This window comes from Pipistrellus hanaki (genome assembly GCF_964339955.1).
Source record: "Pipistrellus hanaki genome assembly, chromosome: 11".
NCBI lineage: Eukaryota > Metazoa > Chordata > Mammalia > Chiroptera > Vespertilionidae > Pipistrellus > Pipistrellus hanaki.
The window spans coordinates 9,157,062-9,183,771 of NC_140513.1; the positions used below are offsets into that span (position 1 = coordinate 9,157,062).

The window sequence follows — 26,710 nt, forward strand, 5'->3', positions numbered from 1 at the left end:
TAGGTGTGTGCCCACAACCAAGGCACATGCTCTTGACTGGAATCGAACCTGGGACCCTTGAGTCCGCAGGCTGACACTCTATCCATTGAGCCAAACCTGTGTCAATGAAGAGTATTTTTCTGGCTGTGATAATAAAAGGCTGGTTTGAAGGGAGTACACATGTAAGGGAATAAAATGACATGAACTAACAGGAACCCGTGAGGAAGAAGGAGCTGGACTGCAGAGAGCTGTGGAGGAAGAATCATAGCGTTTATGTTCTGATTTGGGCATTCAGTATGGGGAGTTAAAAGTGAACCTCAACCTGGCTGGCGTGGTTCAGTGGTTGAGCATCAATCTGTGAACAAGAAGGGCACGGTTCCATTCCTGGTCAGGATACCTACCTGGGTTGTGGACTCAGTCCTTGGTGAGGGTGTGCAGGAGGCAGTTAGTCAGTGATCCTCTATCATCATTGATGTGTCTTTCTCTCTCTCCCTTTCTCTCTGAAATCAATAAAAATATTTTTAAAAATGAATATTAATAACTGGTGGTTCCATTAGCAGAAAGAAAGGACCATGAAAATGATTTGTAGGGGGAAGGAGAAGAATAGATAATTTTATTTGTCATATTTGAGGCAATAAAGGAGCATCCAAGTGGAAAGATGTAGCAGGCAGCTGACTAAACTAGAGGTAAGGAATGAAAACATAGGTCAGTACGTCATTCCCCTAGAGAAGTCAAAGGAGAAAATGACACGAAGAAAGATTCTTATTGCATAAGTCACATAGATGGCAATAGACCACTCCAGGATTGGAAGTCAGATCTGTCTAAGTCTGTTTTCAGGTTCCATCACAACAGTGGACTAACTCTCAGACTCCTCCAAATACAGCCCAGGAGAACGGAGGCATAGGACTGGCCTTAGGAAAGCTCCCATTTAATGTGATGGGGACGACTTAACAATGAAGAAGAGCAGTGCAGCAGAAAGCTGATGAGGTCTGAGAGAAGGATGCTGATGTCACAAGACTTGCAGAAGTCTGGACAGGAGGCAGGACCTGGAAACCTGGGTAGACATGGCAGCTTCAGCAGGCCAACTTGGCTTTGGCCAGAGCTGAGGTCTGCCACAGAGCCCGCCTGCTTTCACTCTGACGACTTCCCCCAGAGCATCAGCTGTACTTTCTTTACTTACACTTTCCATCCTGCCTGCTGCTACAGTTCAAGCCAGAGCAAACAATGGCCACATAGCAACTCTCAGAACCAGGGCTGACATCCTGCCTGGTTACTCTCTCACACTTGCTTAGCCCAGAGCAGCCTGAGGGAATCATGGGGAGATGGGAATTAGAGATCTTCAGAAATGCCCCATGCAGGGAAGGACTCCTGGGCACCTCCCCCATGGGCCCCTTCCCTGAGGCACACTGAGGGTTCATGGCATGCACTGAGGAAGGAAGAGGAAGCAGACGCCTTGAGCGTAGGGGCATGGGCTGTGTAGGTTGTGAAACAATATGAGAAACCTCCAGAACCAGCTAAAGAAAAGTTTTGTTTCTGGAATTTGGAATTAAGAGTTTTTCACACTCAACATTTCTGTGACTAGAGGGTGAGATAAAAATCTATGTCATCCCATTTGTTTTCATCTTCGTTTTAAATTATCAGATTTTAAACAGAAATGATCAGTGTGCTATTGTTTCCTTTTCTAAAATGTGGTTGAATTTCATAAAGAGCAGAGTAAGACGGCAGAGCTGAATCATAGGAAGTGTCAGCATGCAAGCTCTGTGCCTGTGATTGCAAAACCTTGGCTGGGTAACCTTGCTATTCTTGAAAAAGGGTTCCTTAACCCGAGGCTTGTGTTTTTCATGAGGGGCATTTCCTCTTCCTTTTCCCTCCCAATACAGCCTCTTTTATTTCATGGACGAGAATGTTTAATCTAACAAGAAAGCATGGGTCTTGTGTTTGAATCCCACCCATTCCTCTTTCTTACTGAATGATAGTGGAACAGTCACCTAACTTCTCTGAGCCTAAGTTGTCTCCCTAAAGTGCAGATGGGAAGACAGAGTATATACATGTCTATTTATACATGATGAATAATATATTGTTAATGATTATTAGGTATTACATATATGATTAATTATTGTGCTTATATGATTAATGTATTGCTAGTATTTAATAGATGCTGATATCATGTTCATTCCCCCCATTGAACAGGATTATATAATTTTTTTCCTATTGCTAGTCACTGACTCATCAAAAAATACATTTACTGTATGCTGTTAATTCAAGGGAGAGAGTTGTGGGTGTTTGTGTTTTGGATGCTATTTTTAGACATTACAAACATGTTCCATCCACTGGATTCTGAAATTAAAAAAACATTATTTATATCTGAATCATATATTACAACAGATGAAAGTATTATATGCAGGAGTTCAGGTCTATATTATAGGCATTTAAAGGAGAGAGAGGAAAGAAAGAGGAGCAGAGAGAGACAAAGGAGGGAGGGAGGAAAGGAGGGAGAGAGAGGAAGAGAGGGAGAGGAAGAAGAAGGGAGGGGGAGAGAGAGAGTGAGAGAGAGAGGAGGGAGGGAGGGAGGGAGAGAGAAGGAGGGAAGTACTAAGGAGAATAAACACACAAAATTGGCAGATGTTTAAAGGACACAGCATGGGCTAATGGATGTAAGCATTAGAGTTTGCACATTTGGGGGGCAGGGAAGGCTTCATAGAGGGGGTGATGCTATACTGGGTCTCAAAGGAAATGCAGTGACTTGTTAGCAGATAAGACTAGGTATGAAGGAGGTTAAAAGTGTATTCTGGGCAGAAAAAACCCTAAATAGCTTTTGGAATGACCCAGTCCTGTCTGAACAGGGAAATAGTTTATCTGAAGCATAGCTCTGTGTGCTCCGGGAGCCAGGTAATCAAGATCCTGAATGCTGCAGGCAGACAGATGCGGATTTAATCTTGACTTACTAGCTGTGTGGCTTTGGTCACACTGTTCCTCTGAGTCCTAGCTTGTTCATATCTAAAAGAAGGATAAAACTCAGGAATATTGCAAACCAAACTCAAAGGCTAACACAGGCCAAATAAATTTACTTTTGGTGAATTGCCAAAACACATGTAAAAGATTTGTGCATTCCTGGGCACACAGTAGGCCCTCACAATTGAAATCATTATTTTCATTTTGGATCTTAGTGGCACTCTGAGCAAGTTGGGTCAGAGGTGAGAAAAGGTTATGACTTTTCAACTCTTCTCGGAAACTTCTTAGAAACGTTTCTGAATCATAGTAACTCAAGTATCAATGTCGAAATTTTCCTTTGGGGTGTATCCCTCTGTATTTTCTAAGGTTGGAATGAAATTAAACCATGGGTGAGAGGTGAGAGAGTCATCATATTTGTTGTAAATTGCCTCGAGGTGAAAAAAACCTTAAAAACATTAGCTTCAGAGAGCAGAGTTATTCAGAAGGCTACCAGCCATATGCTTGGTGCAAAGCTGTTTCAAGCCTGTAGTGATGAGTAGCACCAAGGATACCCAATGGAGAGGATGCGGTAGATCTGGGTCAGCTCTCTAGTATAGATGCTCATGGACAGAATGTAGAGAGAGCAAGTACAGCCACGAGACTAATGAACGAATAGAAAGAAGTCATTTTCAACACAGCCCCACTTGAAGTTAGTTTTCTTTCTCTAGTAGGACGATTAACCACATTAATCATCTTATGTGCTTGAGTGACACTGAGTGGACTCTAGTTTATAATCACTCCTTCATAAGTAGCACAGTAAGGCTACATCACAGTGTCCAGGTTTGCTGTTGATTGAAAACCATGTTTTTATATAAAACCTTGTTAAAAATGCAGAACTAATGCAATTCACATACTTTTGCAGAATTCAAGTATACATATGATTTTGCTAAGAAATATTATGAATAAACACAGGCAAATGAGATCTAAATTGGCACACAAGTAATGTCATTAATAAACTTAAGAGACACACATGTATTAATAGTTGAGAAAAATTTTCTCCAATTATTATGTAAATCCTGGACCCTGGCATATACAAATTATATGAATAGAGGTGTAGATATGTAATTAGCCTGAAAGAAGGTACATAGCTGATTATTACATATAGACTGAATATAACATTGTAGAATGCTGTTTTTGTTTGTTCTATTTGAGAAAAATGCACTGTTAATATTCTCTGCCAAAAAGTACAGTATGAGCAAAACACACAAGAAGAATAAAAACAAAGATGTACAAAAAAAATAAAGATGTACAGGGAGAAAGCAGAAGATGACTGTCCTTTTATCCTTTGTCATCGAAGTTTTCAGCTAGATATATTAAGAAGGAAAAGTCATTCTCATATTTCATTATTAAAAAAAGTCAATGACACTTGTGTTTTTATACAAGTTAGCTAATCTTGACATAATAACCACCATCCCCATCAATACTTCTAAACACTAGGTACTGGACAGTGTTTTAAATACCTTAAACAAACTACTTACTTAATTATTGTAATAGCCAAGTGTGATATGTTTAATTATTCTCTAGGAAAAGACTGAACTACAGAGAGGTTAAAGCAATAGGCTACAGGTCACTTTGCTGGTAAGTTTGCCAGGATTGGGATCTGGACTCCAGAGTCTATGTTTCCAATCACTACACTGGACTACATCTTTCAAACAAAACAAAGAAAATTAAAAAATAGTGTGTGCATTTTAAATAATTTACATCAAGTACATTTTTTCCCATCAAGTACATTTTTAAAATTTGCATACTTTTATACTTCTGGAAACAGATTCAGTAAGTTGCCTTCTACTCAGTCTGTTCTTTTTCTTTTAGACATTAACAGGAATATACTATATTAGCCACTTATTGGTACATGAATATCTTCACATTCAATATTCAAAAAAAATAGTACCTTGCATCAGACGTGTGACTTTGATTCTTTTTTTTTTCTTTTAAATTTCTTTATTGATTAAGGTATCACATATTTGTCCTCATCCCACCATTCCCATCCCAAACCCTTCCCCCCGTGACCACTGGTTAGGCTTATATGCATGCATACAAGTCCTTTGGTTGATCTCTCCCCCTTATCCTACCTTCTCTCGGATTGATTCTTCCCTGTCTCCAGGTCTGTTTTTGTTCATCAGTTTATATTGTTCATTATTTCTCCTAGATGAGTGAGATCATGTGATACTAGAAATACACTTATAAGAACCAAAAGTGAGACAAGCAATAATGGTTATGTTGAGAGGCAAATAAATCAGTCTAGTGAATTTCTTTCTGGGCCAACAGTTCTTTCAAGTCCCAATTTCAATGTCAAACAGTTCCTTACGTGTACATGTCAGCAATGATATTTCAGTTCTGGATGGTGGACAAATGGTGATAATACAGGTCCGACCCTCTCTGGTTTGGTTCTGGGCAACCTTAACTACTGTACAAAAGCACGCTATAATACAACTGTGTGGTTCTGCTCTGTACCAGCAGTCTACCGCTACCAATCCATGGCCTCCCAGAGCCAGGCTGAGGGCATAGCCTGCAGGCTAGGCTGGGTGAGGAGCTGGCAGCCAGTGGGGGCCAGGCTGGCGAGAAGGCCAGACTTGTTCCTTATTTTCCTGCGCCTTTGGCCATAGTTTGTCTTAGGCCCATATTCTCAAAGTTGAGTAAGAATCTCCTTGTTAAAACACAGATGGCTGAGTGCCAACCCCAGAGCTTGTGACCCAGTAAGTAGGTCTAGGGTGGGGCTTGAGAGTGCACTTCAGAAAGGTCCCAGTAGCTGCTAGTTCAGAAACACACATCAGGAATTGCTGATCTATATCAGTATTAGTTCTTTTGAGTCACCCATCTCCCCCAACCATTTTTTGCATTTACTTGGTGTAATGAATATTGGATCAGGGCTTGTTTCTATCCTAAAAAGGGAAGGAATAATAGTGTAGGGGGGGGGGGGGGAATGAAGGTATTCTCTATAATCTGAAGATCTATTGTTTCAAAACAAGAATGGGAGGTGGATCTTACCAAGTGGCCCATTATGCCTCAGACTAAACAAAACATTTTTTAACCATTTAAATTATTTGAAAATGGATAGCTTTTGATTGAAGATGATAGATTGAACTCACATTTATCCATGTTCTCTCCTGTAGTGCCAATAAAGTGATAGTGACTGAACTTTTGGTAGCATTTATGGCTGCCAAAAAGAAAAGAAGGGATGACAATACTGAAAGCTGGAAAGCAGTTGGACAACTGGTGTTAGCGGACCCAAGAATACTGATTGATTAGCTGGCAGAAACAGGGGAGCAAAGAGATTTCTACCCTAGAGCCCCAAAAAGGTTATGGATTCTAGAGCTTCTGAACAAGGTGAATTTGGATAAAAAAGAGGAGCACTGGTTGAAAATCTGTAAAAGCAAAAGACCGCTAGAGCCCTGGCTGGTTTGGCTTAGTGGATGGAGTGTTGGCCTGTGGACTGAGGGGTCCCGGATTCGATTCCGGTCAATGGCATGTACCTTAGTTGCAGGCACATCCCCAATAGGGGGTGTGCAGAAGGCAGCTGATTGATGTTTCTCTCTCATTGATGTTTCTAACTCTCTATCCATCTCCCTTCCTCTCTGTAAAAAAATCAATTAAAAAAATATATATGTGTATATAAAACCACTAGATCACCCCAACCAGCCACGACAGGTGACATCTCTTCCTACTCCCTGGCATGTAGCTGGAGGTTTACCCTTTAGAGAGCAAATCAGAGGCACTCTGGGCTAGTGGACATCAGGTGCATCTGGAAGAAAGGGTACCTTATAGAAAATGGGTGGGAGAATTAAAGAAAAGCCAGCACCTGGAACTTTTATAACCCACCCTCTTCCCGTACAAGCTCCCAGGATCTTGACCTTCAATGTGTGCCTTCTAGGTAGTAGTATAGCGTTGGGATTTAGAAGGTACTCAACCACCTGTAGTACACAAAAAGATTTGGAAAGGATGCAGGGAAAATGTGTTGATGGTGTCCAAACTGAGTTTAAGTCAATATTACCAGGTATCTACTTAGCACCAAAGAGCAAGCTCTAAGCTCTGATGATTCATTGGTGAGTAAGATGCAGTGCTCATCCCTCAGAACTAGACGAGAAGGGTGGGAGAAGGAACATCAAGTACAATAGTGAAGCAGCGTGCTGAGTTTGTGGAACTACGTGCAGTTCAGTATTTTTGTCATGGAAAGTGTAGACACACAGGGAGCGTGGGAGGAGGGGAGGCCAAAGAGGTGCTCTTGTGTTACTTGTACTAGTTTTCTCAAAGTTTGTTATTATTTCAGACGTATTTTCAATCCTGATAAATGTTTGTTTTTTCCCTTCATCAAAGACAATGCATTTCTCTAATTGTTGGTATTTCTACTATCTCTTCATAAGCTTGCTAGCTTTTGAGGCTTCCTCTTCTGAAGATGGACTGCTTATATCCTATTACAATATTCCAAATGGGCCAGCTGTCTGTTTCTTGTTGATTTGCATGATGTCATAACATATTATAGCTATTAATCTCTTTTTATGTGCTTATCTTAGCAATGAGGAATACCCTTCATTCAGTTGCAAGTCCTGCTTCAAGATGTAGTCATAGAATATCAAAAAGAAAAATGACCTTGAGACTTGAGACAGAATAAACTGGTAGTGAGGCTTGTGTGTGACATATTTATGACCCCAAGGACCACTGGGATTATGTTGTCATTAAGTCTTTCCCCTTCATCACTTCATTCACTGGCCTAATCTTCAGCTACTGTCACAACATATTACTATCATTACCATTTTACTTTTTATTACACAAATGAAAAATATTTTGATGTTGAAACATTGGAACATACTCAAAAACTGGTAACAAAATTATTAGGAACCACCCACAACTCTGCCACCTAGAGATGACTCCAGTGAATCTCTTGGGATGTATGGCTGAGAAGATATAAGCATCATTAAAGCATATGAGCCTCCCCTTCCATCCCTATGCTCTAGATCAGTGGTCAGCAAAGTCATTAGTCAACAGAGCCAAATATCAACAGTACAACAATTGAAATTTCTTTTGAGAACCGAAAACCGACTACTGCACACCACGAAGTTTCAATTGCACTGTACCTGTGTGCCTGCATGTGGTATTTTGTGGAAAAGCCACACTCAAGGGGCCAAAGAGCCTCATATGGCTCGCGGGCTGCAGTTTGCTGACCACTGCTCTAGATTAATTCGCTTGTAGAACGTTCTATGTTTTACTATGGTTATCTGTTCAATAACTATTTATAAATAACTATTTACTAATGGTTATTTGTTTAAGAATTATTAGAACGGGTCAGTTGACTTACGTTTTAGTTTCATCTTTGATTTGCCAAAGCTTTCTATTTTTCAAAAAGAGGAGACCTTGACAATCTTGCAAAGACATTTTGACTTTCTTTTGTCAGCAGTCTAGGTGGGATCAGTTTCTATTTAATGGTGAGAGGTACAAGCACTAGCAAACTACATTCTTACAGCTGCAGCATTGGTTGCTGGCTGTCCCCAGGGGTTTTTCCCCATGAGTCATACACAGCAGGGGAATCCTGAGGAATGCTCAGCTTCTATTTCCTGAATTTCAGAGTCCTAACAGACTTTGTAGTGATTAAAGATAGAGATCTGTGTCCTTGCCAGCAAAGAGATTGAAGGAGGGACCATGGGTAAGTCCCTTTCTCTCTGGACCTCACATTTCTTAACCACAAAGGATTAAGTAATCTCTGAAGTTTTCTTTCATTCTCACACTCAAGGATCTCTCATTTTGCCTAATGTGATGTTGAGTTCTAGGTGGGACTTAATAATGGTATTAGTGATTTGTAGGAATTGAACTAACAATATCATTATACACAGATGTGGTTGAAAATAGGCTGTAGGCAGGCAAAGGACCTGAATAGACTCTTCTCCAAAGAGGACATACAGATGGCCAATAGTCATATGACAAGATGCTCAATGCCACTAATCATCACATGAATGCAAATTGAAACCACAATGAGATATCACCTCATACCTGTCAGAATGGCTATCATCAATAAGTCAACAAACAAGTGTTGGTGAGGATGTGGAGCAAAGGAAACCTTAGTACACTGCTGGTGGGAATGTATATTGGTGCAGCCAGTATGGAAAACAGTATGGAGTTTCAAAAAAAATTTAAAAATGGATCTGCCTTATGACCTACCATTTCCACTTCTGGGCTATATCTTAAGAAACCCAAAACACTGATTCAGAAGAATATATGCACCACTATATTCATTGCAGTATTATTTACAATAGCCAAGATTTGCAAGTAGCCCAAGTGTTCATCAGTAGATGAGTGGAAACAAAAATCCTTGTGCATTCACACAATGGAATACTACTTGGCCATTAGAAAGAAAAAAATCTGCCTGGCCAGCATGGCTCAGTGGTTGAACATCGATTTATGAACTAGGAGTTCATGGTCCCATTCCTGGTCAGGGCACATGTCCAGGTTGTGAGCTTGATCCCCAGTGTGGGGCATGCAGGAGGCAGCCGATCAATGATTCCCTTTCATCATTGATGTTTTTATCTCTCCCCCTCTCTCTTTCTCTCTGAAACCAATAAAAATATATTTAAAAAAGGAAGACACAATCCTAAATTGTTTTCTGATGGTCTTAGGCTCTACAGCAGTGGTCGCCTAAGACCATTGGAAAACACAGATATTTACGTTACGATTCATTAACAGTAGCAAAATTACAGTTATGAAATAGCAACGAAAATAATTTTATGGTTGGGGTTCACCACAACATGAGGTACTATATTAAAGGGTCGCGGCATTAGAAAGGTTGAGAACCACTGGTCTAGAGAGTCATAACTTCTCTGTTTCCCTAGTTTCAAGTCTCAGCAGATGCGTTCCTGTGGCTTGGGGCTCACCCCCTGGCTTTTGACTAGAGTTTTGGCAGACATAGCCCATAGTGGAGCAAAGGAAGACAAAGAGCGTGCAGAGATTTTCCTCTGAAGGTTTCAGTTTGAAAGCAATTGGTCTTTTTTTTTTTTTCTTTTTTCTTTTTTGAGAAAGTTTGAAATGATTTCTCAACTAGTCAGTACACAATTGAATAGCATTGTGGGTGTGTGTTACTCAAACTATTCCACTTCATTAAATGCCTCTCTAGAAACTTAAGCTTTTCATGATCCTCTGGCGGAAAGTAGGAAAATGGCAAGATAATTCATAAGGAAATTGCAGGAGACACCTCTCTCCTCAGCTTTCCCATGGAGCCCTGGGTGAAAAGTTCATTTTTAAAATTAAGTTACATTAAGTCAGAGTCAAATTCTTGAGTTGTAAAATGGCAGGGCAAGAATTCTCTTCTCCAGTCATGCATCCCCTCCCCTTAGCTCTTTAGCTAGGTCTATTTATGTAGCTCCCTCCCTGAACAAAACTACCTGGAGGTTCTGTCTGTGTTTGCTTTCTAACTTAATGAACTTTTAAATTACCTTAATAACTGGTACCAAAATGTGTCTCTAAAGGGATCCTTCTGATTTGGACAGATTACATGCTGAGTTATCCTGAGTGGCAGGAGAGCCCCAAGGGGCTTTGCCAGAGCGCCAGCAAAAGAAAATATTGGAAGTTGGCAGCTGTGGTCCAGGCTGAGAATATGAGATGCACTAAGAGATGTTTCTATCTCTCTATCATTGAGGAAGAGGAGCGATCAGGCAAATATAATGGAGTGAGGGGAGGAGGATCCAGGGAGATGGTCTATGACTGAGGAGTACTGGAGGTAATGCCAGAGCCCCTTAGGCAGGTTCTGCAGGTTGTCACTAAGGTGGCTGGCTGAGGGGGGCGGATGGGGCTGCAGTAACACCAGGGTCTGCCCTCCAATGGCTGCTCCCAAGCAGGGGGTGCTGCTGTGGCCTGATGGTGACTGGGGTAACCATCCCATGGGGATTCCCTCATAACAGGGCACAAAGGACAGTTTCACAAGGGAGAGACACCTAATGTTCAACTTGAAGTGGTTGGGGTGTAACCCTTTCCTCTCTCCTAGGGACATCTTCAAGTAAGCATATTATCCTTACCAGTTCTTGTGCGAGATGCCGCACGTGTGTGTATGCATGTGTAGAAATTGAGGAAGGGACGGGTTTCTTGTCTGTCTGTAGCAATGTGGAAAAAAAGGAATTTGCAGAATTAGTCACCCACCCTCGAAATCTGCAGAAATCTTACTGGCTTTACTTTTTCTGTGGAGTTAATGATATGAGCTCACTTTACCTGGATTTTATAGGGCAGAGAGGCAGAAAGTAATATCAGGATTATAGTTCATTGTTTTGGTGCCTCCAGCAATGTCATTGGTAAGTTTATTTATTGGCTGTTTCTTGCTCAAGTGAACTGCTGTTGCATCATGAGTTGTTTACACTGCACTTGGAGGTTTTAAGGAAGTAGATTAAAACACCAATTATATGAGCAAATAGAGATCCTGATCTCTGGGATAAACGGAGAATAAATAGTTCATGTGTGTGTCATGCCTCTGGAATGTATTTTTATATTCTCTGTAGTTGGATGAGGTAGCTGAGTACAGTGAATGGTATGGGAGGGTAAACAGTTAGAAGCCCTGGGTTAAAGACCCAGCTGTCATGCTAAGTTGCTGTGTGAATTTGGGTTCTCTCTAACCCTCTCTGATATATAATTGTCCTGTGACTTAGCAGTTGTTTTCAGCATCTGTATTACAACTAAATTAGTTGTGCCCAGCTGGTGTGGTTCAATAGTTGAGCATCGACCTATGAACCAAGAGGTCAGGGTTCTATTTCTGGTCAGGGCACATGCCTGGGTCTTGATTCCCAGTGTAGGGCATGCAGGATGCAAGGGATCAATGTGACTCTCATCAACGTGCCTGTCTCTCTAGCCCCCTCCTTTCCTCTTTCTCTACAATCAATAAAATATATATTTAAATAGTTTTTAAAAAGACTAAATTGGTTGTATGAAACAGTGACTTAACAAGGTTAGAAATGTTTTTCTTCCTCCTGTGGAGGTCTCATGGTGGGCTTATAGGTATTACTCCTCTAAGAAGTCCTAAAACCCAGAACCATTTTGGCTTCAGAAAGGTCCCAAAGAAGTCAAAGACTGAGATGTTGGGACCCTCCTGGTCTCAGGAAGGAGTAGCACAAACTAATACAGAGTGAGGAATGTGTCATTTGTATCAAGTACTAATCTGAAGTATGAATGAAAAGGATTTTATTACTACTTTTTCTTCCCTCATGTTTCTTTAATAATCTTATGACTACTAGTAAATGCACTCAGCAGTGAGATGGGATGGGTAAACTCTGGGGCATGAGACAGGATGTAATATGAACTGAAGTTAATATGAACACCGATCCCCAGGGATGTGGGCAGATGTCAAAGTTGAGTTGCCTTTGAGCCAGTACGTCACCATAGGCTTTGAGACCATGAGCAAAATGCTCCATTTTTTACTCCAGTTTCTCCACCTGCAAAGGTGAGATACTTGTGCTTGCCTAATGAACCCCACCAAATTGTTGTAAAGACCAAAGGATGTGGTAGAGATAGACATATTTCTGAAGAATGCATGGTGTTAGGAAAATACCTCTCAATTTTTCAAATGTCTCTCTTTGATATTAGCATAGATTAAGATAATCAGCTCACACCCAATTTATATATTGGGGTTATTTAACTCTGGGATTGTTTGAGGCAGAGGTATAAGCATTTGGGGATCTCCACCTTATCTTGGAGAACCTGGGCGTGGCATAGAACTAGGTGTCTGGCTGAGGCCCCCAGACTGGGAGCCTGGTTCCTCCAGGACTGTGTGGGTGAAGGTATGCGCACTGAGAGCATTCCTAGGAGGAATGTTTGGGAAAGCTTGCCACAGCTGCCCACTATCCCTCATTAACATTTTATACCCAGCATGCCATCCACAAATTGGATATCCCAGGGTGGAATCAGAGGAATGTCAGGAATAAGGAAGAGCATACAGATAAGCACACATCTCCTGCACCCACTATTTATGCATGGTGTGCCCACCATGTCCTGGTAAGTGTTCTCTCATACAGTTCATCAACAGCAGAGCAAGAATTTACAACCAGCTGCATACATTCCATTGTACCTTACTCTACCTGAGGAAAAATATTTGGGATTTGTAGGTTAGCCACAGCTGGGTAGGACAACATCAGTGCTAGACTTCTTGCCATTCACTGGGTACCTGGCTCTTCTGGGCCCAGCCTGCACTGAGTACTCGAATGTGAACAAGGCCAGGCTACGGGGGTTTCAGAGCCAGTTGCAATTGCTTTCCGCATCCGTCCTGTGCAACTGTCCCCTACAAACAGTGTAAGGCTCTGGCACAGGGTGAGTCACCATGGACTTCCCCACTGCGAGGTCTTTACTATGCAGGTCTCTACTTGCAGTGACCTCCCTCCAGTGCACACATGCTCACCCCGGCACCAGGACACCTTTGCAGGTTCCCGTTCTGACCCTTCGACCCTTCCTCTAGGCAACTCTGACCCTCCGTCTGCCTGGGGTTGGATTGAGCTGCACTTGTTTCTGTCCGCCCAGTGGGACTGGGAGCCCTATGAGGGTAGAGTCTGAGGCTCTTTCGTTTGTGCGTCTCCTCAGATGCCCGCCATGGAGTGGATGCCACCCGAATGCGCTTTTGTGCCACGAGCAAGCTTGGCGTTCAGTGCATAGTGCATCAAGGGTCCCCCTCCTCTGGAGGCCTGGATTCTACAGAGGTCTCAGTGAGAAGCTGTCCAGATGTGGCCAAGGAGCCCTGGGCAGAGCATCAGAACCTCGGGTTTCTATCCCTTCTAGACCTGGGCACTTCCTGAAGCACTTCACCTTTCTGGGCCTCAGTCTTCACTCTGTAATGGGGGCTTGTCCCTATAATTCTGAACAGATAAGAATCTGTTGTTATTTGCTCTGCTGCTTTCAGATCAAACCTCCCCTGCGTCTGTCTCAGTCTCTTTCCTTCCCCACTGTCCTTCCTCTTAGATGCGTAATAAACCAAGAGTTTACAGTAAAAGCACAGGAAGAGCTGAATGATGTGTTCTCTTCAGGAAAGTACCTGATCCACCAGGGAGCCGGCAGCAGCGCAGGAGCCTGTGCCTCCTGAGCTGTGACTCTGAGGACCTTCTGTGTGGGCCCAGCAACCCAGCCTTTGGTGTGGCTTTGGTCCACATGCTACTCAGTGGTCCTGACTCAGAGCTGTGGCAAGGGCCAAACAGTGGTGCTGGGGACAGTCAGAAGGTCCACTGGGGAAATAGCATGGAACATGAGGCTCCAGGATCACACCCCAAGGAAACCCAGACATCAGGCAAGACCGACCTCTTCTCTACCAATGCTCTGCTAAAAAGGAGAACAGACAGGCCTGTGTGCACCCCAAAAAGCCAGAAGATACTCAGAAGAAATCTCCAGAGAGAGAACACATAGCTCCCAAATCTTCAGAGGTGTCTGCCTTCTTATAAAGCACTGGGAATCCCCAGGTGGTTTATTCATATCTTGCTTTTCTTAGTAGAAATAAAGGTGGTAGAGGAAGCTAAAGGTAGAATCTCAGGCTTTCATTCAAGTCACTCATCTGTGCATTCACTTACTTAGCCAAGATTTGAGGACCTATAATATATAAGGCACTATGAGGGACATGAAGTATACCATGATTTAGATAGATAGATAGATAGATAGATAGATAGATAGATAGATAGGTGATAGGTGCTAGATAGGTGCTAGATAGGTGCTAGATAGATGATAGATAGATGATAGATAGAAAATGATAGGTAGGTAGATGATAGATACATGATAGATAAGTGACAGACAGATGACAGATGATAGGTAGATATGGATCTAAAGATATAGACACAGACACAGACATAGACTTAGGTATAGCTACTGGACCTTTGCAAAGCTCAGACTCTGGTAATGGTCATAGTCATTATACAAACAGTGGCACACATAATTGTGGTAACTGCCCAGAGGGAAAAGACTGGTGAACCACAAATCTATAAAATGGGGATATCTTCATTTATTCTTGGAGTCAGGAGAGGCTTCTTGCATAGAGTCATTTGATAGCTAAGTCCAATGAAAGGAGACAACCCTTCCCAACCCTCTACCACAGACACTTGTGTAACTAATTGTAATGTGGGTCTGACTGCCTGAGTGTCAGTCTGCCTCTCTATGAAGTAAGAGTTTTACCAAGTCATTGAGGACCCAGGCTTCTTCCTTCTACCCTCTGGTCTCTAGCTTCGGGTCAAAGAACCAACCACCAAAGGGGGCATTTTCTTTCAAAGGGGTTACCCAGAGCTCCACCCATTGGATTCTGCCTGCATCTCCTTGGCCAGAGCTGGGTCTTACTCTAGAATCTACTCCTAGTTGCAGTGATGTCTGGGGCAGGGAGGAAGACTTTAAACTGGGCTTTAAGCTTTGGTTCTCTTTGAACCAAAGCAGAGGTGATTGGGTGGTGCACTAGCTGTACCTGCTCCAGGTAGAGTTGGGGTTTACTTCCTTTTAGTAATCTGTATCTTTTCCCCAAGTTTGGAAACACTGACTGAATTTTCTCTCTGGAAATGAACCTGTTCATACAATGGAGGATCTTGATATCCTGCCTTCCTGAACCCAAAGAATGAACCTTCAGAACTTTGAATCCTGAAAAGGAGAGACAGAGATGGAAAGAGTTGGAGTGAATTTCCTCTAAGACATGGACAGGATCACTGGTTATGTCCTCCCTCCTGAACTCCGGAGCTGCCCAGTTGCCCAGTTGCTCTCAGACTTGGTTTTTCTAGTCTCTCAGGCTTAGGGAGTCCAAGCCTCGGCGCCCTCTTCCTGGATTCCTCCTGTCAGAAGCCAGAAGTGCTCTCACCCCCATTCCCCACTCCAACCCCAGCACCCACTCTTCACTAGAAGCTCAAACTGGCACTCAGGATGGTGAGCTTTTCGGCTCTAGGTCATTGCTTATATGTCTATGTCTCCTACCTCCCTTGTCTTCCTTACCCTCCCACCCCCAACACACACACACACTAGACTGCAAACTTTTTGAGGGCAGGGACTGTTCTAATACATTTTAGGGCCTTTAGCACCTAGCATGGTGATTAGCATGTGTTGTTCCTCAGTACAAGTTAATAATTGTTTTTTTTATAGATCCAGCAAGCTGCAAGAATGATTACAAAACAGACAAAGCAAAAGGCAAGAGTCTTGGCGGGGGAGATTCCTGACGGTGTCTCCAGAACTTTTCTTTGAATCCTACTAGCTGGACAGATTTAGTGACTCCTTATTCTTCAGTAAGTCCTGACTCATGGAGCCACCCTCCCCTCTATCACATATCCCCTTCCCCCTCCTCCCCCTCCTCCCCCTCATCCTCTTCCCACTCCTCCTCCTCCCCCTCCTTTCCATCTCCCTCCTCTGCCTCCTCCTCCACCTTCAATGTTATCATTATCTTTTTCACTATCATTAGTAACTCATATTGAGCATTTCCTATATGCCAGGCTGTTTTCAGATAAGCCTCTTGCCCAAGATTACAGATAATTCATGGCAGGGTTAGAACTCAAATTCAAGTCAGTTTGGCCCCATTTTGGAGCCCTCCCTCCCTCCCTCCCTCCTTCTTTCCCTCCCTCCTCACTCTCTCCTTTAGCCAGGGAGGCTCTGGGGAGCATGGGGAATCTCTGTAGCCAGGCCTCACTTTAAAATCCTTCCCTGAACTTGCCCACTGTGGTGCCTAAAGGACTCTTTGCCACAGTGGGCAAATTCAGGCTCCTCCCTTGGTCTATACAGAGCCTTCTTCACCCTGACCTGTCTTCATTCCCCTTCACATACCGAGTTCCCACCCAGCCACCTGCATGGTGTACCAAGCATTCGCTCTACTGTCCTAGCCGGATGCCTTTGCTATATGTACACCCTCCCACCTGAACTGCCCTCCCTCCCATGCATCTGTGGAAGTCATAATCTTCATTAAAGACCTATCTATGCCAGGTGATAGAAACACATGAAATCCTCCTGGATTCACCCCAACCCCTTTCAAAGCTTAGCTCTCTCATCTCTGATCCTCCATATTTTCTTTGTGTACAAGGAAGCCCTGCGCTGGGGGTGTAAGGGGACGAATGCTCTGTTGAAACCCCTATTCAGCCCCTTACTAGCTTTATGAATTTTGGCAAGTAACATGGCCTTTATGAGTCTCTTAGTATCTGTAAAAAGGAATTAATAGTACATATTTTGGGAATATGAGACAATTCTTATAAAATGGCTTATGCCCCCACCTTGATACCACTTTTGTTACATCTGCCACCCATCCTCTCTGGGGCAAAGATGCTAGGCAGCCTGCAGGCCTGACTCTCTATCACTTAATCTTCTAGGGAATAAATCATCTTGAGAGATGACACCTTGGACTGTTATCACTTCTGTCTTATCTGCAGGGTGCTCATTGCCCTCCTGGTAGTTTTCTGACCTCCTGTGGCTGGTGAGCAGCACCTTAGACACACAGATATGCTCCTTCAAGGATGGAAATTCTCTCTTAGTGGCCTTGGTATTGCTTTATATTGATAGTAGGTCAGGTAAAGGGCAGTGCAGACCATGGTGGAAGGAGGAGGAGGATGTATGCCCACAAAAAGGAAAGCAACCTGTTCTAGTTAGGGCACTGCCTCTTACTCATGGTGTGATTCCGTCTAGCTTCTGCCTCTTTCTGGCCTCTGTTGCTATTCATACAATGGGAGGTGAGACTCGATCCCTATGCAAAGTCCACCTGGATCAACAATTAGGGTGTGTGAGCCTTGTTTCAGGGCGGTCAGCTTGGTTGGCCTCAGATGCCCTAGGCCACAGTGGTTTTCAACCTTTTTAATGCCACAGCCCTTTAATACAGATCCTCATGTTGTGATCCCCAGCCATAAAATTATTTTTGTTGCTACTCCTTAACTGTAATTTTGCTACTGTTTTGAATCATAATGTAAATGTCTGTTTTCCAATGGTCTTAGGCTCTACAGCAGCAGTTCTCAACTCTGGTTTCTACAAGGTTGTTAATCTTTTCTTGATAATGGCAGATCCCTGATTGGGAGGATGGGCTGCATGTCCAGGTGAGCTCCCAGGTCCCATATACAACTCCCAGCCAGGTTAGAATGTGCCTACTTCAATCAGAGCAAAACAATCAGGGTTAACAGAACATGATTGATATTCCTTATAATTATACTTGGTCCCCAATATTCTATTTCTGCCTCCTATTGGAACCAGAACACTGCACTCCTCCCTCCTCCTAGGAATGGCAAGTATATCGCCTCCAGTTCCCAGAGCAAGGATGCAAGTCTTGTTTGCTGGGGCACTCGTTGCTTTTCCCCAGTGCTTTTCAAAGGCAGACACTGGCTGCCAATGGAAGTAGTTTTAAGTGCTGCATAGTGTGCCTGTTGCTAACATGGAATGACATTCTAGATTGTAGCATGAAGATCCTATCAGTTTAGTGCTAGTAAGTTATTGCTAACCCTCCTTGCTTGCCAAACTTCCCTTTTATAATAGAGTAAGAGCAGGATTTATGCTAATAGATTTGTGGGCAGCCCATCAGCTGAAATTCAATTATTTTGGAAATGAAATAAAACTGTAATTTAATAAAATATGTGTATTTAAATGGTTCCTTCTATTTTTAATAAGCAACCCTGGTTTTCTACTCAAAGAAGGGATGTGACAGTGCATATTTAATATAAAATGTTACTGATTATAAAGCATTATTGTTACATATTCTAGTTAGACAGAAAAATAATCTACTAACAAGCCATAATACATCATTGACTGTAAGAAGCTTGCTGTTTTTGAAGATGTTACAATGTGCGCCAATGTGCATCAACTGTGGTTTCCTTTAACAAATAGGCTGTTTGAGTAAAGAAGGGAGTTGATTCAATGACAAAATAGTAAACGAGTGACAATTCGGGTGTTTAAGTGAATTTAGCAGAAAGGAAGCCACTGGTGTGGTAGTGACTGGAGTTTGGGAAACAATGAATGTCTCCTGTGGGTGGTCCCCATGGCAGCTTTGTAAGGGAGGTTGCTTAGCAGGGAGAAGAGGCCTTCCCATGGCCACAATGTGAAGAAGAAAGTTATACTCAGGCAGGTAGGCCAAAAGTCCCCACTTCCAGGTACCAAAAGTCCATAAAGCTCGTGCTCTGACTCAGCATGGCCTGTCTCCTGCCCCTTCTGTCTGAGAGGCCTTGAGGAGCACCCAGTTCTTGTCCTGTTTCATTCAGTCTTGAGTCTCTGAAAGCAACCACTTGCTGGTCCTGCCAGAGTAGGCATGAGAAAGGTATTCCGGTACCTTTCTCACAGTGGCGACACCATCAACGGAAAAAATCAAATAATGATGAGTGGACATTTCTGACATCCTGGCATCCAGTAAGGGATGTAAATCAAGGGCAAAGAATATCCTCTATTAGTAGTTGTCGTAGTAACAGTAATTGCTCTGTTAGCTGTTGGCTCTTTCACTTTTATTTCCCTTTAACCCTTCTCACAATCTTATGGGTAGATATCATCCCCATTTTACAGCTGGAAAACTGTTAATGTAAATTTGTTTCAAATCACAAAACTAATAATGGGTAGAGCTGTAAGTAGATCCATGAAGGCACTGCCTTTTTCCTTTTAAAAAAATTAAACGTTTATGTTGAGATAATTGTAGATTCAGTACTGTAAGAACTACTATAGGGAGATGCAAGAGATCTGGTGTATCCTCCCATTGGGAACATCTTGCAGAACTATGTGCCAAATCACGTCCAGGATGCTAACATCCATACACCAAGATGCAGGCTATTTCTGTGGATCTATCATGGGTGTTGCCCTTCTTTAGGCACCCCCATCTCCCTCTCCTGCACTCCCACCCATCCCCTGATTCCTGGCAGCCACTGATCTCTCCATTTCTATAATTTTGTCATTTTAAAGTGTTATATAAATGGAATCATATGGTGTTCAACATTTTGATACTGCACCCCTCCCCCCCAGCTTAATTCTCTGGAGACTCATGCAAGTTGTTCAGTATATCACTAGTAGTTCCATTTTATTGCTGAGTCCCATTCCATGGTATTATGGAGGTATCACAGTTTAATCGGCTATTGAGGAACATCTGGGTTATCCCACTTTGGAGCTCTTATAAATAAAGCTTCTATAAACAATCATGTACAGGCTTCTGTGACCATAAGTCCTCATTTATCCAGGATAAATGCCCCCAAGTGTCATTGCTGGGTTGTTGTAGTTGCATGTTTATTTTTGTAAGAACCTGCCAGACTGTTTTCCAGAATGGCTGTACTATTTTGTTCCTCCCTCCACCAGGAATGTAAGAGTGACCTAATTCCTCCACATCTTCACCAACATTTTGTTTTTAGCCATTTGATAGGTGTGTGATTATATCTCATTGTGGTGTTAATTGCTTTTCCCTAATGGCTAATGCTATTGAACATATTTTCCAGTGTTTGTTGCCCTCTGTGTATCCTCTTTGGTCAAGTACTGCTTCATTTTCATTTTCCCCACTGTCCCTTTTTTAAGTTGAAATTTGCATTGCGATAGTTGTAGATTCATATGCAAGTGTAAGCCATAATACAGAGATCAATAAAAAAAAGATGAATAGCCCAGTTAAAAAGTGGGCAAAGGATTTGAATTGACATTTATTTCTCCAAAGAAAGCATACAAAGGCCAGTGAGCATATGAAAAAAATATTCACCCTCAATTGCTATCAGGGAATGTAGATTAAAACCACAAGGAGATAGCACTTCATAACCACTATAATGGTTATAATTTAAAAAGAGAAGCAGTAGTAGTAAGTGTTGGTAAGAGTTTGGAGAAATCAGAACCTCATTTAGTGCTGGTACGGATATAAATGATGCACCTGCTTTGAAAAACAATGTAGCAGTTTGTGAAAAACACAAACATAGAATTCGTTCATACAGTCAAGAGAAATCAAAACATATATCCATGCAAACACTTGAACATGAATATTCACAGAAGCATTACCCGTAATAGCCAAAAAGTGGAAACAACCCAAAATCCAACAACTGATAAATAGATAAACAAAACATGGTCTATCCATATAATGGAATATTGTTCATCAATTAAAAGAAATGAAACATTGATACATACTAGAATAAATGCTCAGTGAAAGAAGCCAGTCACAAGCCAGTCATACACCTCGTGTATGATTTCCTTATATAAAATCTCCAAAGCAGGGAAATTTATAGAGAGAATATAGATTATTGGTTACCTAGGGCTTGGGTGTGGAGAACTTGGAAATGGTAACTAAAATGATGTGGGGTTTCTTTTTGGGGATAATTAATATGTTCCAACATTGTGGTGATGGATACACAACTCTGTGAATATACTAACAGCCACTGAACTGTACACTTTACATGAGTGAATTGGATGGTATGTGAACCATGTCTCAATAAGCCTGTTTTGTAAAAAACAACAGAGATTCTGTATACCCTTTAACCAGTTTCCCCTCTCATTAATATTTTGAAAAATTATAGAAGCATAGGATATTGAGACCAGGATTTTAAGATTGACATAATGCAGTGATGTTTAGACTTTCCCAACTTTAGTCATTCTCATTTTGTTGTGTGTATGGATCTTGTATTAAGCTCTGTATGTTTTATCTCATGGGCAGGTTTGTTTATCCACCATCATGGTCAAGAAGAATGGACTGTTGCCTCTTGAAGCTCTGTTCACTCAGAGACCTTCCGCTCCTCCTCATTGCCAATAACCCAACTCAAGGCAGTTGCCTTTTCTGCTTCCAAAGCTTCCCAAGAGGGAGAGCATCCTGCTTCTTGCTGTCTCGGGTAGAAGTCATAGAGGGACACGAATTCCCACCCACATGGGAGGCGCGAAGGTCAGGATTGCTGGCACCATTCATCTAGATTCTAGAATCACCCACACTTCAGAAAGAGTAGGAAATTATCTTACCAAAAGGAGGACCATGGATTCTGGAGGGGGGATACGCCCCCGTGTCTCTGCTCCCCGCTTTCTCCTCCCACCAAGCTCCGAAGCCATCTAACTCCCAGGCCCAGTGGATGACTTGTCAGCGCTTTCGGAGAGCTGGTATTTATTGGGTTACCACCAGCACAGGCTCTCAGGGAGAGGCCTGGCAATGATTCATCTGTACTCATCCCTGTGTTTTCACCAGCCTGCTTCTGCGCAGAGGGACAGCCCCACTGGCTCTTCCACAGCATCATCACTTTGGTTTCTCTCAAATTGTTTGCTCAGAAAAAGCCCAGAGTTTGGCCTCAGTTTATTCTGGGCTTCCAGGGGAATTTCCCATCCTCCTCGGATGCTATGGGTGAAGTTGCTAGAACATTCACTCCTTACCTGGTGGGGCAGGAAGTAAATCTGGCTCCAGCACAGATTTATTTATTTATTTTGGATCAAAGACAAGCTCACTAGGTTCACATAATTTGGGACAAGAGAGATGGGAAGAAGGAGTCGTCACTATGCCCTGTCTTTCAGCTGTCATCCTACTGCCCCCAAATCACTGGTCTTGTCATAGCTGACCACATGCCAGTCCCAACTCTACCCTCCACCTGGATCTTAGAACCCAGCCATCATTTTGCCATTTCAAGATTTTACCTTGTCCAAACCCACCCCATACAACCCCAACTGTGGCCTCTCAACCCTGACTTGTCATCCAAGCCCACTTCTGCAAAACCTCAAATTCCATGGCTTGCAAGCCCAGTTGACCTTTGCATTGGGACTGATGCACGTTAACATCTCCAAAAGTGAGTACTACTCTTAATGATAATTATGGTAGCTTGATTAGGTAGGTGAGCAACTTTGTGAGACAAATAGAAGCTCAGAGATGTGAAAAGACGTGTCCAAGACCACACAGAATAACGGCAGTAAAAGTTTTGAATAGCATATTTAAATTTCTCCATTTTAGCCATGCTTTCCCTGCAAGTCTCCTTTCTCCTTCAAGATTATTATTCCAGGGGATAGGTACCTGACTTCCTAAATAAGACAATAGCCTTGCAAACTTGGCCCTAGAGAGGAGAAAAGGATGACCAGCAAGTTAGAGACCCAAGGAAGAGGAAAGCATGGCTAAAATGGAGGTAATGATGTAGCCCGAGTCTGAAGGCAGTCTTCTGGAAGTTTTTCTTCTTTGAAAGTGAAGAAAGAACTTCAGGCCTTCAACCTATTGGATGAGGCCCACCCAGCTTATTATGGCAATCTGCTTTACTCAAAAGTGTACTGATTTAAATGTTAATTTCATCTAAAAAAAAATACCTTCACAACCACACCCAAACATGCTTGATCAAATATCTGGGTACCACGGCCTAGTCAAACTGACACAGAAATTGAGCTGTTTCACGAGCCTAGGTTTCTATATAAAGGAGATGACTGGGAGGGAGGAAGGAGAGGGGATTGAACCATCCTGTGAAGGCAGTTGACCAAGAAAAGAAAAGTGCTTCAGATAAGTGAAAGGAACATCCAGAACAGAGGGGGTTTCCAGGCAGAGCCACCTCACAGGATGTCCTAGTAATGTCACAGCAGCCATCTGGTATAAGCATGGAAGTATAGCTCCTCTGAGGCTGGGGGAGGCTTAGAGGTTTAGCCCTCTCAAGCTGCCCTCAGTTCCAGGGTGCTATGAACAGCTGGGCAGTGGGGTAGAGTACTGGCTAGGAGGTCCACCATAACAGGAACTAGGTGGTTCTGTAGAGAAGGCTGCAGAGATAAGAAACCATTTGGGCTAAGGCTGAATATATCCACAACAGCCCTCAGAAAGGTCTAGAGGTGGTGGGACTGAGCTAGCCAGAGATCACCTGGACTTTTCCCAAGGAGAGAGAGAGAGAGAGAGAGAGAGAGAGAGAGAGAGAGAGAGAGAGAGAGAGAGAGAGAGAGAGAAACAGCAGACTTGCAGTCTCACCTATTGCAGACTTCACTTGGTCAACCTGCAATCAGGTAGACCAGGTGTTATTTTTGACACCAACATCCAGCTGGCTTGGTGCCTCGGGCCCCCAGTGTTTTGTTTCGATCTAAGGTTGCATAGAGCACACCCAGGCATCTTGGGTTGGAGTTGGGGATGGCAGGCAAGACACCATCCTTTTAGAGAATGGTTTTTTTTCCCCTCTTAGAGCCATGGTCAACAAACATGTGGCTCTTTGGCCCCTTGAGTGTGGCTCTTTCACAAAATACCACAGCCTGGGCGAGTCTATTTTGAAGAAGTGACATTAGAAGAAGTTTAAGTTTAAAAAATTTGGCTCTCAAAAGAAATTTCAATTGTACTGTTGTTATTTGGCTCTGTTGATTAATGAGTTTGCCGACCACTGTCCTAGAGCAACTGAACCATTCCTAAAGATCTATTTAAATTATGGGCTCAAATTAAATATAAAAAAATATATAGACTTTACAGTCCACATCTATCTACTAACTGACATAGAGAACTGGATTCATTAGAGGAAGCAATCCATTGCAGAGCTGATGTGTGATTGCATTTATTCTGGTAATAAGGGGTGACTCCAGGAGGGAAAACTAGGTCTTCATTTCCTCAGAGTTTTATACTGACCCCCAGGTAGTCCATGTGATTAACAGATGTGCTTTAGGATCCTCCACCACCTCTGGCTAACTCCTGCCAGCCTCGATCCTACTTTCTGACCATGGCCTTCCAACATTCACTGTGGTCAACTGAGGCTAAGGGAAGAGCACTTCCATCATTCTTTGTACAGCACATTGCTGTATATATTTTATTTTGAGAAATGTTAAAAATGCAGAAAGGTATCAAGAATGATATCACATATAACGCCACTATCCAAAATAACATGTCCTATTTGTTTCTAGACTTTTAAACATGAGTGAGATGTTACAGATGGACTTATTGTCCTCTTTGCCTGCTTTCTTCCTGTCTTCCCCAGAAGCAGCCATGTTCATGGGTTTGAGGTGGATTCTTCTAGCCTATTAAAAAACATTTTTATATGCCACATCCATAAAAGATACAAGTCATTTTGCATGTGTTTTAAAATCTAATCACACGTACCCAACCATATGCCTAATTTGGTAATTGCATTTCCCTTTGCTCTTAATGAGGCTACATGTTAATGATTCTAGTTATTCATCTGCTATAATTTATTTACTCTCTTATTGATGGACATCCCCCCCCCCCCCAATTTTTACATTTATAGCCAGAATCCCAGTGGTCATCTGTACATATTTCCCTGAGTCTCTGGCAATGGGAATGCTGGCTTTCTTGTTTTGTGTAAGGCAGTTATCACACTAGGGCATCTCTCCACCGAGACGCTGAATTCCTTGAGATCAGGGGCTGTGCTCTATTTATCTAGGTTTTGCCAGTGCTTACACATCATATGGAGATAAATGAATAGACACATCAATGAATGAAATGCCTTCATCCCTCCCCCTGCTTTCCCAAACTAGTTTCCTCCCTCAGTCTAGCATGACAAGTCAAGGGAATTTCCTGCCACTGCTTACAGTTTGTGTTATCTGCATTTTCTTGTTTAACTGCCCAACTTTCCGAGATGTAACAGTTTACAAGTGATAAAATGAGGCTTAGAGAGGTGAAATGAATTGCTGTCATAACAGTCAGTTAGGAGTCAAGTTGAAATTTGAACCCAGGTCTGTGCAAATCCAGAGCCTGTGGCCACTCCACTCTCCTCCGATACGTCTCAAATAGTGGGATTTGTAATATGGAGCCACCTGATCTTTTGCCTTCATTAACATGATCTCAGCTTTGACAGTGCTCTTCCCTTCAAAGAAATCTTTTTCCTCTCAGTGTCTGGGGAATTCACCTTCATTAATTATCCCATAGCTTTGACTAATTAACCGACATCTTTCTCAGGCCTTGCATTTATAGTAGAATCCTCAGGTGTTAGCAGGGTGCTTTGTATGAGTGGGACCAACCTTGTGTTTCTAGAGATGGGAAGGCCAGACTAAGGAGCTGAAGAAACGTGCTCAAGGTGCTATAGTGAAGTAGAAACCAAGCTAAGGTCTGGTCCCTTCCTTCTGGCATTTGTATTATCTGATGGGGCTGGTTCTCTAACAGGGAGGGAAGTTGAGTGGTGTATGTCTTTGCCATCTCACTGACTTCAGGGGAAATGAAGAAAGGTGCTGGCAGGACTCGGGCTGGGGACAGACATCCCAGAAACCAAGGACTGCACTCGGTGAGTCTAGTGTGGGAAGCACCAGAGGGAAGCTCCAGGTGCTGCTGACTCTATTGACGAGGTGCAGGAGGCAGCTGCCTTGACACAGAGAGCCTGTACTCATCAGGGTTGGCCGACTGCTGGCACAGACAACTCCAGGTGCTCAGAGGCAAAACTAAAATTAACTGCTTCACATCGTGGTCCAGAGCTACCAGTGGGTTTGATCTCTGCTTCCTGGGGTTGTTCAGGGAGTCAGTTTCCTTCCACCTTTGATCTATTCCCTCTCTAACATGCAGCCTGCAAAGTCAGTATCCAGGGTGGATAGGGAGCTGAGCTAAGTCAAGGTCACTTAAGGGCAGTGGCTGGGATTTCTGCCAAACTGTCCTTCCTGCCTCTCAACCCATCGGAGTTTGCTTACTCCTGTCTGAAATGGGAGTTACACAACCTACTCTGCCCATTCTCAAAGCTCTAGAGCAGCGGTCGCCAACTGATGGTCCCTGAGGTCGGAAAGGTTGGTGACCACTGCTCTTGAATATGTTTTGTAAATGGAAACACATCCTGCAGACATCCCACCTAAACCTGACCTTCCTTTTAAGGCCCTGAGTATAGATGACAGATCTGAGAAAGGTTCTTCAGGAATGGAAGGACAGTTGCAGGGTGACGGCACAGGACATGGTCTCAAGGTGAAGGCACAGGGAGCACCTCTCTCCAGACTAGGCTGGCAACTCAGGCTGTGGTTCCCTCGG

The 26,710-nt window shown here is 42.9% G+C and overlaps 1 long non-coding RNA gene across 2 annotated transcripts in view; it reads left to right on the forward strand.

Annotated features, from left to right (window-relative positions):
- Positions 1 to 16,079, forward strand: part of LOC311629714 — a 105,227-nt gene extending 89,148 nt beyond the window's left edge. For both annotated transcript variants that reach the window (XR_014796246.1, XR_014796247.1), the window contains one exon: positions 16,018 to 16,079. This is a non-coding gene — a long non-coding RNA (uncharacterized lncRNA). The remainder of the gene's footprint in view (positions 1 to 16,017) is intronic.
- The last annotated feature ends 10,631 nt before the right edge of the window (positions 16,080 to 26,710 follow it).